This window comes from Cajanus cajan, chromosome 3 (genome assembly GCF_000230855.2).
Source record: "Cajanus cajan strain Asha chromosome 3, NIPB_CcT2T_4, whole genome shotgun sequence".
In the NCBI taxonomy this organism is placed as follows: Eukaryota; Viridiplantae; Streptophyta; class Magnoliopsida; order Fabales; family Fabaceae; genus Cajanus; species Cajanus cajan.
The window spans coordinates 60,757,884-60,768,844 of NC_138519.1; the positions used below are offsets into that span (position 1 = coordinate 60,757,884).

General features: G+C 36.4%; 1 long non-coding RNA gene across 2 annotated transcripts; it reads left to right on the forward strand.

Moving 5' to 3' along the window:
- Nucleotides 1-1,060: 1,060 nt before the first annotated feature.
- On the forward strand, nt 1,061-10,961 carry LOC109808946 (uncharacterized). 2 transcript variants are annotated; one of them, XR_002240640.3, is made up of 4 exons: nt 1,061-1,281; nt 8,048-8,087; nt 9,305-9,376; nt 10,747-10,961. It is a non-coding gene; the product is annotated as an uncharacterized LOC109808946 (long non-coding RNA). The 2 variants fall into 2 exon arrangements; XR_002240639.3 differs by lacking the exon at nt 9,305-9,376 and having other exon boundaries at nt 1,063-1,281.

Below are 10,961 nucleotides of genomic sequence, written 5' to 3' on the forward strand. Positions count from 1 at the left end.
TTATAATATACGAATGCCCAATCAAAAGGAAATCTTGAATAAAACCTCTGAAAGCCATGTTCATTCTATTCTTTGGCACGACAGATATCAGTGGAAGACGAGCCCCATTTTTAGTAGGCGCCAAATTTATATTATTTTTAATTTATATAAATATGAAAATAATTGACATAATTAAATTATATATATATATATATATTATAAAAAAATTAATCACCAAAAAATAATCAATTGATGGGTAATGTTTTTATTGCTTAACAAAAATTTATCTACAATTCTGGAAAAATCTATTCATAATTTTAAGAAAATAAATGTGATGTTAAATAAAGATGAAGTATGATATATAATATATTATTGACTTATTTTATTTTTACTTTTCTTAATAAGGACCTCTCTTTAATAAATAAGAGTCTTCTTTGACTTTTTGTCTTTTATTTTATCTTGGTTAAATATCTAATCTGGTCCCTTATAATATTTTAAAGTTTTAATTTAATCCTATTTTTATTTTTTGTTTTAATTTGGTCCCTAATAATTTAAATTACTGCAATGTCGGATCTCCCGTCCAAATTTCTTAAACGGAGTTAACTGTTGGCCACGTGGATGCATAGGTGGATGCCAAATTTCTTTAATGCATCTAGAACCAGAATGGCCCGTTCTGAAACCAGAACGGGTCGTTCTGATTTTAGAACGGGCTGTTATGGATTCAGAACGGGCTGTTCTAAAACGCCAACCGCATGTGTGCGTTCAACAAAATGCAGCAATGTGATTCAAATATTGAAAACAAAAATTCATAACAAAACATAAATTCAAAGACTTAAATATGGTTTAGAGATTGAAAACAAAAATTCAAAGACTGAAATATTGTTATTGTCTACAAAAAAAATGTTAAATAATGGAAGTTATTTTGTGGAGGTTTTAAAAACTTCCGCAAATTATTAAAAATACAATGCCATATTTCAACATCCAGAATTAGAGGAGAAAAATGCAATTTTTTAATTTAATTTACAAAGATTTTTAAAACCTCCTTTAATTAAAATATTATTTCCTGCATAAATCTTTTTTCTCTAAAATAAAACAAAAAACTTCCCTCTTACGCCTATTCGTTTCCCTCTCCAAGAAAATCAGAAAAACAAAGAAACCCCTAAACCCTTTGTCATTCCATGATTCGATAGTTGAATCAGTGATTCCGTCGTCGTAGTTGTTGTAGTTGTCGTAGTTGCCGTCCAACTTTCTCCCAAGCTTTTGTCCCTCATCTCGCTCATCTTCCCTAAACGCTCTACGAAGGTTTTTTTCTTTTTTATTTTTTACTCATATTTGGACATTGTTGCTCATGTCCTATTTTTTTTATTTCTTCTCATTGTCTCTATTGAACCCCACTTGTGAGAACCAGTGTAGTTATCGATGATATTGATCCATCTCTTGAATCCAACTAATGAAAACCCATGCGGTTCTTAATGATGTTGCCTATTATCTCTTATTGTAATTCTTTTTGGAATCAATTCTTCTATTATATCCTTTCATTTAAGTTGGTTTTAGATAATGAGAACCCATGTGATTTTTGGAATCGATTCCTTGAAAGTAACCGACTTTGTAAAATAACCTGGACGGCTAGATGTCTAAAGCTCGAGATAGATCAAACTTGTTTTTGCCTCACTGGTTTTTTTTCATTTTATTTTTGGTTATGTATAGCAGGAAGCGGTGCCTTTATTAGCATTATCCCTGCATACTATTTATTGGATTTTATAGTGTATAAGTTTGTGTTTGAAATGTTGGTTTCTGTTTACTTATTACTGTTTGTTTATTTGTTAATGATGATTTGCTTTACTTATTCTATTACATGTCTAATTTGCATTTGTGAAGTTATCATTATGTTAGGGTTACACTACTATAAATTCTAAGATAAAAGAAGGAATTATAAAACTGAGAAAATATTCATTCATTCCCTTCCCTTACATCTCTTCTGTCTTTAAATACTTGTAATAACCCTAGAGCTAGGTTACAATATAATGGGCCGGTTGAGACTTTAGGAAAAAGGAAATATTTAGGGCCTCATATATAATCCTGAAACTTAAGTGGCTTTTGGGCCTTTCTAACGGGCCTCGCATTTGGAAGTGTATCAATGCCCATTCCATGAGAATTGTCTTGGTCCTCCAAGACACGTGAAGAATCTGGCAGGTTGGGGGTCTTAGTGGGGTTAGGTGCATTAATTGTTGTAGGTGGGAATTGAGATGGAACGAGTGGTGGAGATTGAGAGTTGAGACCATTGCCACGGATCAAGGGTGCATCTAAGGGTGGAGGATGAATTGTGTCATGTGAGTGGTTGCCAGCTGTGCCCACGTGTTGTGTGGAAGGCGAAGAGCTTGCATGTGAATTGTCAAGTGGCATTTGAAGATCGTTCAAAGCCAAAGCTTCATTTGGAGTCGCAGAAGCTTCTCTCGGAACAAAAGATGAAGGGGTTGTTGATGGGGGTACACCGTGGAAACGCCGGAGCAAGGACACATGGAACACAGGGTGGAGGCGAGCTTGCTCAGGAAGAGCGAGTTCGTAGGCCACCGCTCCGATACGGCGGATGACTTGGAACGGTCCATGATAACGGCGACCCAATTTGTGGGATATGGGCCTAGCTAAGGAGCGTTGGCGGTACGGATGCGTCTTTAAAAGGACCCAGTCACCCACTTCAAAGGTAACGTTGATACGACCCTTATTTGCTTGGTCCCTCATTCGCTGTTGGGTGCGACGCATTTGCTCTTTAATTATGCGCAGGTTCGTGGCGCGATCTTGGAGAAGGGACTCAACAGCCGTGTCTGTAGAAGATTCAAGAATGTAGTCCCGAACTGCCGGCGGAGGGCGACCGTAAAGGGCTTGAAAAGGAGTGGTGCCGATAGCGGAGTGGTACGAAGTATTGTACCAGAACTCCGCCAAATGAAGCACGGAATACCAACGACGGGGAATATCACCTGCAACACAACGTAGATAGGCAGAGAGGGAACGGTTCACGACCTCCGTTTGACCATCAGTTTCTGGATGGTAAGCTGTCGAAAACTTCAAGGTAGTGCCTTGGATCCGAAAGAACTCACGCCAAAACTGGCTGAGGAAGATGGAGTCTCTGTCGGACACTATGGAGCGAGGGGTGCCGTGAAGTCTATAAACGTCGGTGGCAAAACGATTTGCGAGCGCTGCTGCTGAGAACTTGGTAGGAAGCGCCAAGAAGTGCGCGTATTTGGACAAGCGGTCAACAACAACCCAGACCACGGTGTGACCGAAGGATGACGGAAGGTGAGTCACAAAATCCATATTGATATCCTCCCACACCCGTCGAGGTTGAGGTAATGGCTGCAAGAGCCCAGCCTTTTTGTTATGGATTGATTTGTTATGTTGGCAGGATTGGCATTCGCGAATGAAGGTTTTGACATCATGAGACATAGACGGCCATGAGAAGGATCCTGCAAGACGAGCAAGGGTGGCTTTGGACCCTGAATGACCCGCTGAGGGGGTGGCATGAAATTCATGGAGCAACCGTCGACGAAGATGAAGCACATCCGGAACAAAAATACGGTTGCGGTGGAAGATTAGTCCTCTAGTGGCGTGGTAATCGGAATCAGATCCGGGTGAGATGGAGTGTTGCTGCCAACATGCAATACCGGTAGGATCAGATTGGTAAAAGTTCATGAGTTCCTCAATGATAGATGGAATTGGTGTGGAAATGTGGAGGAATAAAGCTTCCGATGCTGAAGGGGCACGAGAGAGAGCATCTGCAACCCGGTTTGATCTTCCAGGTTTGTAATGAATCTCAAATGAAAACCCTTGTAATTTGAATGCCCATCTTTGTTGTTCAGGAGTTTGATAAACCTGTGTTAACATGTGCCTGAGGCTCTGTTGATCTGTAAAAATACGAAAATGATTGCCCAGCAAATATTGACGCCATTTTTTTACAGCTTCAGTGATTGCGTACATCTCTCTAGCGTAGGCTGAGGCAAGCCACATCTTGGCGCACAACTTCTTGCTAAAATATGCAAGGGGATGACCATTCTGCAGAAGAACGGCACCAATGGCTGTTGCGGAGGCATCGGTTTCAAGGTCAAAAGGCTTGGAGAAGTCTGGCAAGGCAAGCACCGACGACGTAGTTAGGGCCCCTTTTAATTTTGTAAATGCATCCTCTGTACTTGAATCCCAATGAAATGGAGTGGTACCACGGAGAATATCAGTGAGGGGTGCGGCTAAAGTAGCATAGTGTCGAATAAAACGACGATAAAATCCAGTGAGGCCCAAAAACCCGCGGAGTGTGGTGAGGGAGTGCGGAGGAGGCCATTCGAAGATGGCTCTGATCTTGTCCGGATCAGGATGAACCCCTTCAGAAGAGATGATATGGCCTAGATACGCAACACTAGGAACAGCAAAGGAGCACTTGACGAATTTAGCATAAAAACAATTAGTACTCAATAATTGTAAAACTGAATCTAAATGAACCAAATGGTCCGCATATGAGGAACTGAAAACCAATATGTCATCAAAAAAAACAAGAACAAAACGACGTAAAAAAGGTCGCAATAGATCATTCATAGCAGCTTGGAAGGTAGAAGGAGCATTGGTAAGCCCAAAAGGCATCACCAAAAACTCATAATGGCCATCATGAGTGCGAAAGGCAGTCTTATGTGTGTCTTCTGGTCGAACCCGGATTTGATGGTAACCGGAGCGTAAGTCAATCTTAGAAAATATAGTAGCGTGACCCAATTCATCTAGTAACTCATCAATGGTGGGAATGGGAAATCGGTCTTTGATTGTAATAGCATTTAAAGCACGGTAATCAACACAAAAACGCCAGGTATTATCTTTTTTTTGCACCAGTATAACCGGGGAAGAAAAAGGGCTATGGCTTGGGGTAATTAGGCCGTCAGAAAGTAAATCAGCCACAATTTGGGAGATAGTTTCTTTTTGAGTGTGTGGGTAACGGTAAGGGCGAACACGAACTGGGCTAGAGTTGGGTAATAATGGTATTGCATGGTCATGGGGGCGAGGTGGGGGAAGGCCCTGGGGTGACTCAAAAACTTTGGAGTGAGTGTGTAATAGTTCCTTAATATCGGGAGACAGGGACTCAAGGGAAGGAGGCAGTGATGGAGTTGGGGTTATGGGATTAGAGGTGAGGATGTGAAGAGATGTAACGGAGTCATGGTGAAGGTAATGGCAAAATTGGTTGAAGGTGGAAGGCATTGGGGTGGAAGAAGTAGACCCGGTGAGGGTGATGGTTGAATCCTTATGGGTAAAGGACATGCACGGAACAGCAAAATCAGAATTGATGGGTCCGAGAGTGCTGAGCCAAGCCATGCCGAGGACCAGATCAGCCCCTTGTATAAGTAAAAGGTAAAATGGGAGGGTAAAGGTGTGAGTTTGAAGGGTAAGGGGAACATTGGGGCAAAAACCATTGCAATAAATGAAGTCACCATTTCCAACCATGACTGGGAAGGTGGGAGTAGGGGAAGTGGGTAAGCCAAGGTGAAGGGCCAGACGAGGTTGCATTATGTTATGTGAACTTCCGGTATCAATTAGAACGGTAACGGAATGGCCAGATATTGAACCGTGAAAGCGAAGAGTTTGAGGGGATTTGGAACCATTAAGGGCTTGTGGAGAAAGTTGGAGATGGATGAGAGGTGGGTCTGTTGGGGAAGAAGGAAGGGGTATGGATGGTGCGGTAGGGGAAGAAAGAGGAAATGCGCAATCCTCCTCATCAACCAAAAGGAGATTAAACTGTTTGGGTTGACAACGGTGACCATTGTGGTATTTTTCATCACAATAATAGCATAAGCCAAGAGTGCGCCGCTCTTGTAGTTGGGAAGGGGTGACTTTCTTAACGGGTAAGGTTGTGGTGGAAGAGGAAAGGGATGGGGAGGGTGTGGTGGTAGGGTTAAAGGAAGGAGAGTGAACTTTGGAAAATGGTTTAGGGTTGGGCTTAGGTTTGGAATCTTTGAGTTTAGCCTCTACCAGTTTAGCAAGTCCCATGGCTTGAGACACATTAAGAGGCCGTAGAAGGGCTAGTTCAACCCGAATCTCTGGAATGAGACCGGAAATAAAGCTGTTAAGAAGAGCTTCAGGTGGCAACCCAAAAACCTTGTTGGAGAGGCGTTCAAAATTAAGTTGGTAATCAGCCAATGACCCTGTTTGGTGCAACTTGAAAAGAGCAGCCATATGATTTTCATAAGTAGAGGGTCCAAATCGTAATTCCAAGGCGCGGGTGAAAGAATCCCAATCATAAAGTTGATTATTCTGATGGAGCCATTTGTACCAAGAAAGGGCATCACCGGTCATATAAAAAGCAACCATGGAGAGACGTTGCTCAGGAGGTGTATGGTGAAATGCAAAAAATTGTTCCGCTTGAAAGAGCCAATCGAGAGGGGAGGAACCATCAAAGGGAAGTAAGTGGAGCTTGGGAAGACGTAAGGGAGGTGGGTGAGGTTGGGAGTGAAACGTAGGAGGTTGTGAATGGTGAAAAGGGTTGGCAGTGGAATGTGAAATATGGGGAGGTGGAAATGGGGTAAAGGCATGGGTAGGGGAAACAAAACCAGGAGGTGTGGAGTTATGGACAGTGCCAGAAGGTGATACCTGGAACACGGTAGGGGAAGCGAACCCCATAGAGCCCAAGGAATCAGCGGTTGTATTCTGTTGGGGTAGGGAGAGGGCGGCCACCTTATCCATCAACGAAGAAAGGGCACCGGTAAGAGCATCATGACGAGTAGTCATGGAAGAATTAAGTTGATCCAATCGTTGCTCTTGCTGGTTTTGGTATTGAAGGAGGTTGTCAGCCATGGCTTGGATGGCCTCTTCCAGGTCTTTGGTGGTTTTAGGAGGCATGAGGGTAAATGAAAGCACCAGATTGTTAGGGTTACACTACTATAAATTCTAAGATAAAAGAAGGAATTATAAAACTGAGAAAATATTCATTCATTCCCTTCCCTTACATCTCTTCTGTCTTTAAATACTTGTAATAACCCTAGAGCTAGGTTACAATATAATGGGCCGGTTGAGACTTTAGGAAAAAGGAAATATTTAGGGCCTCATATATAATCCTGAAACTTAAGTGGCTTTTGGGCCTTTCTAACGGGCCTCGCATTTGGAAGTGTATCACATTATAAACTAGAGTAATAGAAATACATTTGTGTGGAGTGACATCTTTATCTTGTACAATAGCTATTTATGAAATATTTATCTTGATTTCTGTTTTTCACACTACCAATATAATGTAATTAGCTTTTTCTAAAACTATAATACCATGTGAATAGAAGTAATCAAAATCACGTGCCTTGCAATTTGTCAGAATATCTAAATATATTTATAAGAGAAATTGTGAACTGTTTCTATCTTTTTATCCGTTATTTTATTTCTTGTGGATTTTAGTGATAAATTAATTTTCTCAATGGCTACTAAGCTGAATATGTTAGTGTGAAGTGTGGAATAATCTGGATTAGATATGATATATATTTTGTAACAGATCTTTGAGGGGAGCTATGTTTGGATCTTCTTGTTTCTAAAATGCCCTGGCTTTTGGATTTTGCTTATATACATGAAGTCATGAAGGGTAACTAAGTTGAATTGGCAGAGTGGCAATTGTTTAAACATCATATTTAGTGACTCTTTAATTACTATTGTTTTATGAATGAGTTCTTCATTATGCTACTTGAGGATAATATTTGAAAGGTGATCTATTCAAATAAACAATAAAGCATCTATTATTTTATTTTAATTTGGCTAATCCTAGTTTTATAATATTTGTATAGTTATCATTATTATTTGTTCATTGTTGGATACGTCTGATTGTATATCCTATCATTTAATCCTACTTGCATTGTTCATGCAGTTCCTATATTAGTTTTTATATCATAATTGTTTTTGAAATCGGTTCCCCTATTTTAATTTGATAGAATTTCTATTTTTAACTTTGATAAATTTCTATTTTGATGGGGAGGCTCCAAGTGTATTTTAAGTATTGCATGATTGAGTATATGTGCTGGAGCATTACTTTTTTTTTTTTAATACGCATGATTATGCTTTCTTTCAACAGGTTCATATGGCGAGGTATACCAGCTAACTGGAATGGCATAGTGAGTTATTTGATTCCTTTTCATACTTAGATTATTGCGTAGATTGATTTGGAAATGTTTATATGGTAATATTCTAAGTGATGGTAGTTGTAATCCTGTACATCTATCTACACGATTCAAATGATCTGGTTAGATGGGAAATTTATTTTCTAAGTTTGGTTAGTTCATATAATTTATTGTGGTCTTCTATATGGAATTGCCTCTTTATGTGAAATTCAATAGTTAATTACTGAAGTTGATTTCTATATAGCTATGATTTTCATGAATAATGGTTAATTACCTTTTTTGTGCGTAGGTAGGTGGTAATTAATTAAGCACAAGGTGTGTTAACTTGTTGACAACTTTTCCATAGTTGCTTTTACTTTTAGAATCCTGTCATGAAATCTGTTTGCTGGAAACTTTTTGTTAATTATACTTGAAAATTTCACAATAACAAGAAGACTCAATAATTTTGCTCGCTTTGGTAGGCTTATTGTTAATTCCATATTCAATAATCACAAGAGCATGAGTATTGTAATCATATCCATTAGACCCTCTGTAACTAATCAATTATTGATAGACTCGTAGACTTGTAGTCTTCCAAGAGAACAATGCTCAATAATAACAAAGTAATTTTCAATGGGTTTTTGGAATTAAAAATCTAGATTTTGCATATTTGATGTAGTTTTAAGTTGAGTTATTCTAACTCAATCTAATATTATATATTTTCTTAATAAATATAATTTTTTTTCAAAAAATTATATATTTATAATATAACTTATGAACTTAATAATATCATTCTGATTAGTTAACGTGGTAAAATATTTGCCTCAGTATCTTTTATCTTAAAATGTATATTATAAAATATAGCTTAATTATTTATTGGACAAAAAATATATCTTAATTATTAATATATTTATTTAATTTTGTTAATAAATATAATGGTTTTTTTTTAAGATTTTTGTATTAATAATATAACTTATGAACTTAATAAATATTATTTTGACTAATACGATAAAAAAAAATTGTATCAATCTTTTATCTTAAAATATAAATTATAAAATATATCTTAATTATTTTTTTTTTGGACAAAATATATCTTAATTATTGATATATTTATTTAATTATATTATTTTAACTATATATAATATTAACACAATAAAATATGAATTCTGTTCCAAATAGTATTTAGTCTTTGGAGTTAAATTCAAGTTAGCAAAATTGGACATTTTAAGCAGGGTGCAGGGCAATGGATCGATAAAGTCACTCAATTACTGCTACCTACCTACGTCCACATTTTGACCTTGAAGGTAATTCACAAACACGAGTAGCAATAAGCCAATTGACATGTACTTTGCAATAAATAAAAAAATTCTTAGATTGGTTAAAATAAAAGAATCATCTATATGTGAAAAGCACACAAGTAATATATGGAACACAAAAATTTAGTTTCCAATTAAGTGGTTGTGGTTCAAGGTTCATATCATGCATTTATACATAAAATAAAATAAAATAATAAAAAAAATCATTATAAGGTTTAGATCTCAGTTGTTCACCTTAAATTTATTTATTTTTAGTTTTATCCATAAAAGCATAATAATATTTAAACCATTTACATACTATTCAGACTCCACCATTATAGTGGTTTTTAAATATAAATATATTTTATTGGGCTTGTAATGGGTGAGAATGGGCTTAATTTTTTGTTATTTTCCACTTGTATTTTACTTTGAATTTAAAACGCGTTCTTGATCAGTAAAAAAAAAAAAAAAAAAAAAAAAAGAGTGAATCCCGAAAGCACTATTCTAATAGTATGTTTGGGAGGAGGGAAGAGTTGGGAAAATAAAATGGGGCTTATAGTTATATAGCTAATTAGTTGGGGGTTAGTTAGTTAATAAGAGCTAGTTTCTACTACTTAATTGTTGTATTGTTATATTTTGATATTAAACATTAATGCTCAATTATTTTTCTTTAAATTTGTTTGATTCTAATTATATCCTTGAATGTTTGGTAGCTTTATTCCATTATTAGACTTATGGTGTTGCATTTCTGGTACTGCTAATTCCATTGGATTTTATTCAAAATACTTGCATTATAAGAAAATTGTCATATAGTGATACACACTCTATAGTGACATTATACATGTCACTAAAAATTATTTTTACCCATACAATAACTACAATATATGTTGGTATATTATTAAAAAGTTTGGGTATAGGCTATTGTGACACACAAAATATGTAGTTAAATATCATTAAAAATTAACACTAAAATTGTGTGTAACTATATGTCAAATAGATATATACCTACATATATTGTACCTATAGTGACACTTTTTGTATGTCACTATATGTAACATTTCTTGTAGTGTTGGTACATTGCTATATTTAATTTAGAGGTAATTTCTTTTTGTTGGTTCTATTGGTTCTTATTCTAAATACATATTCTTATTTTATCACATGGTAGTAGTTGTAACATAAAAAATGGTATTGAATCTTAGGTCTACAAGTAAACATATATGATCAACCATGCATAAGTTTGGAATATTAAAATAATTATTTTGAATTGATATTTTTTTTTATTGCTTGTCATTATGATATAGTATGTGATACACCCTTGTATATAGTATATGTGACTAAGTATTTTTTCTTTTCTTATTTCATCCAAATGATGCTTCAAGTGTTCCTAATACACCTTTGGATGCAAGAGGATCTTCTGGTGTTAGCAACCCTTAGTTTGCTTATGGTGTATATTGGATTTAAAGTTTAGTACAAGACTAATATTACTTTGTTATGGATTTTATGTAATACTTTGATTTACAATAGAAAATTAAATTGTAAATCTTTGAACTATACGCTATTATTTTGGTTATTGGAAATATGATTTCTATGTCTA